The 4,001-nt window shown below is 43.1% G+C and overlaps 1 pseudogene; it reads left to right on the top strand.

Moving 5' to 3' along the window:
• Window positions 1-2,150: 2,150 nt before the first annotated feature.
• Window positions 2,151-3,206, top strand: LOC149083468 (glycerol-3-phosphate dehydrogenase [NAD(+)], cytoplasmic pseudogene; annotated as a pseudogene).
• The last annotated feature ends 795 nt before the right edge of the window (window positions 3,207-4,001 follow it).

The following is a 4,001-nucleotide window of genomic DNA, read 5'->3' as shown; positions in this document are numbered from 1 at the left end:
TGTACAGTTGTCTTCTCCTCAAGGGCGTAGCGGGGGGGGGGGGGGACTTGGGCGTCTGGTCCCCCCTTGAAATGTGAGAAAATGACCGAAAAAAGGGAAAAAGATGGCCAAATCCATTGTTCTGTCACTTTGGTCCCCCCTCCCCCCGAACGAAATTTCTGGCTACGCCCCTCCTCCTTCTTTTATTTATCTGTCATCATGTTTGTATATATTGTAATTAATCTAGTATTTTCTTTTGTCTGTTTTTGTTTTTTTTGTTTTGTAAGATTTTTTTTTTTAACTTTTTTTTAAATGTATTCTATGTACATGGAAAATAAAGTTCCCCGACACCATCCAGCCCCTTAACCGGGACAAGGGTTGATATTGACGAATGTTGACAGAGCCTGGGTGGTGTACGGTTTAAAAGTAAAAAAAAAAAGTACGCTTGTCCCTCGCCCCCCCCCCCTTTTTTTTTCATATCAAATCAAATTTTTTGTTATTATATAACAGTACAGGAAGAAAAGATGAAAAATTTACCAAGGAGTCAATTAAAAAAAATGACACATTCTGGTAAATGCTAGTAAAAATTATCATGGAAAACAAAATACGTATTCAACTAAAAAATTCAAATTATTCAAATTAAAATAAAAAATCATGGTAACAGAGGAGTGCAATTTAAAAACAGTTCTATATGCTGTTTTTATGCCAATCCCTTGAAATACACCTCTGCCTACTACTTGGTCGTCACTCTCATGCTTGAACACCTTCTTGATAGTTTTTTGCTCACTCTTTTGGTCGTTCACTGACCTGGTTCCTCGCTCTCTAGGTCACTCCCATGGCTACACAGATTCTCGAGGTCACTCTTTTGGTTGCTCACTTAGTCATACTCTTAGGCAGCGGTTCTCAACCTTTCTGACACGCCTTTTCAGTGCATAAATGTATATGGTGGAGCCCTGTTTGACTCGAGCTCTATCTAGATTTTATTTTATTTATATGGTGGAACCCTTTAGGTCTCATTTTTAATTTATTTATCAAATTGACTGATTTATTTCATTTTCTTCGAGTGACTACGAAGCCCCTGGGAAGTGCACACGGAGCCCTTTGGACTCCGCGGAGCACCGGTTGACAACCACTATTCAAAGTCAGTCTCCCACATAGGCGTACGCAGAATTTTCTCGGGGGGAGGGGGTTTACGTTTTTTCCTGCAAAATAACACTATAATCTTGGCTCGGGGGGGGGGGGGTTTAATCCCCCCCCTCTGAGCCAATGCGTACGCCAATGATCTCCCAAACTTTTTGTGTTCCATCACCCCCTTTTTTAGAAAATTTTTATTCCTATCGCCCCCAACTAAAGTCAGCCCATAGGATCCTATATTAAACCCATAGCTTCTACCACCACCCTCCCCTTAGACTATTCCATCGCTCCCTAGGGGGCGATATTGCCCACTTTGGGAATCACTGCTCTATAAGTCATTCTTTTGATTATTCTTGATTATTCACATGCATGTACATGATCTAGGTCACTCTTTCGGTCGATAATCGACCTGATTTCTCGCTCTCTAGGTCAATGTTAAGGTAATTCACATGCTTGCTCATTATTTTGATCGCTCACATGCTTGCACACATTCTAGGTCACTCTACTAGTCGCTCACATTCTAGGTCACTCTACTAGTCGCTCACATGCTTGCACACTTTTTTTGGTCACTCTCTAGGCAGAGGTGGATTTATGGTTTTAACGCCAGCTACTTGTAAACATTTTTCTGCACTTCTCCCATTCTGCTAATTTTCTTGAGCACCCATTCCTCAAATTAATTTGTTAATGAGCCCCCTGGGCTATAGTCCGCCAAGCCCCCCCCCCCCCCTAAATACACTTCTGATGTAGAATAGCACAATTCACATTTCAAAATTAACAAGTGAATTTCAAGTGCTGCCATCTCTCCTGATGATTCCTATTATTACCATATTAGGTGAGTTTAAAGCTTTCATTTTTTCCCCAAATAAAATTCAAATCAAGTAAACAGTATAAATTTATAATTTATTCTATATGTTTTAAATTCTTAAAAAACGTTCAACGTTTGATTTACCAAAAAAGTTATTTTATTTGAGAAAACATTTATCTATTATTTCGAATTCGCGAACAACAGTAACGTCGCATGTGGCATTCATATCGTTATGATTAACATGAGTAAAGTTAGCATAATGGGCTGCGGCAATTGGGGTTCGGCGATCGCCAAGATTGTGGGACTGAACGTCACCAAGTACGAAGAGTTCGACAACACCGTCAAGATGTACGTTCACGAAGAAGTGATCGACGACCAGAAGCTGAGTGAAATTATCAACGACTTCCACGTGAACGTGAAGTATTTGCCAGGGTTTGAACTGCCCCACAACGTGATCGCTGTTCCGGACGCATTCGAAGCGGCCGAAGACGCCGACGTTCTGATCTGGGTTCTTCCCCACAAATTCGTGCGTGGGACCTGCGCCCCGCTCGTCGGAAAGATCAAGCCTACCGCCATCGCCCTGTCGTTGATAAAGGGTTTTGATATAAAACCCGAGGGTGGAATCGCGTTGATGTCTGACGTGTTGCGATCGTTCCTCAACATCGACGTGAGTGTCATGATGGGTGCCAATCTGGCCGACGAGGTGGCGTCCGAGAAGTTCTGTGAATCCACCATTGGTTGCAGGGACGCGATGACCGGCAAGATGCTCAAGAAACTTCTCCAGACTGATTACTTCCGGATCTCGGTGATCGACGACGTGGAGACCATCGAGGTATGCGGCGCTCTGAAGAACATTGTGGCTTTCGGCGCCGGAATCATCGACGGCCTCGGATTGGGCAACAACACGAAGGCGGTCGTCCTGCGCCTCGGTCTCGCGGAGATGGTGAGGTTCGCAAAGCTGTTCCGGGCCGATTCCAAGATCGAGACTTTCTTCGAGAGCTGCGGCGTCGCCGACCTCATGACCTCTTGTTACGGCGGTCGGAATCGAAAAGTCGCCGAGGCGTTCGTGAAGACCGGCGGCAGGAGTCTGAGGGAACTCGAGAGGGAGATGCTGGATGGGCAGCGCATGCAGGGCCCCCAGACCGCCGAAGAGGTCTTCATCATTCTCAAGTCCAAGGGCCTTCTCGGAAAGTTTCCGCTCTTCGTTGCGGTCCACCGAATTTGTGTCGGTGAGATCCCTCCGAGTGAATTGATTGATTCGGTACGCACCCGGGCTGAAAATCCTTAAGAGGAAACAGTCACGTGGATGCCATATCGCAGCAAAACTGTGGACCGACTTCTCAAATCCCTCTCCTTTACAATTATGAAGTTTCTTTTAATAGAGTTTGTTTCTATAAATGTAGTACCACACATGTTAGACGATGCGCAACATCACTAGTACTGTATATTGCATTTCTGTCGTTTACGCTCGGATGTTTCATCGTTTCATGTAAAAGCGTAATGCATTTGACGTAATATGTAATTACATATCATACATAATCTAAACAGTACGTTTATGTGTAGTGAAAACGGCAAAAATATGTTCTACTTTTCTAATTGGTTCAATAAAACTAGAACTCAAACCGAAAGTTCTATATTTGTTAAGCCATCGTGGTTGTAATTATACACGTGATTCTCTTTGGCATATTTTTGTGTTTGTTATAATAGTATGGTAGTTAAACGAATTTTCCCTTGGCTGGCCATACTTCCTCGAGTAAAATACGGTAAATTTAGATTCCAAACGTGGTGCCAAAGGTACGAAAAGTTGGCAACTATTTTTAAAATCACTTATCAGCATAATAGCCACCCCGTCCTCGAGTAAAGTAATTTGTCTAAGGCTCCTACTTGGCTAGAAATGCCTGCCCGCCCACCAATTTACATGCAATTACTCTCCAAAATTTTAGCCAGATCTCATTTTCACGAAGCCCCTTCTGCACTTGAGGCCCGGACGGGCCCATTCCAAGATACCAGTAGTTAATTTCCACACACAAATAGGATATTTTTAAATCTATTTATTCTAATTAATTAGATAATTTGTGTATTG

The sequence above is a fragment of the Pholcus phalangioides genome, unplaced genomic scaffold (genome assembly GCF_987345545.1).
Source record: "Pholcus phalangioides strain wild (caught in Gottingen) unplaced genomic scaffold, Ppha-v1.0 ptg000008l_1, whole genome shotgun sequence".
Taxonomy (NCBI): domain Eukaryota; kingdom Metazoa; phylum Arthropoda; class Arachnida; order Araneae; family Pholcidae; genus Pholcus; species Pholcus phalangioides.
The sequence above is the reverse complement of the archived record's forward strand: the minus strand, read 5'-3'. Positions and strand labels throughout refer to the sequence as shown.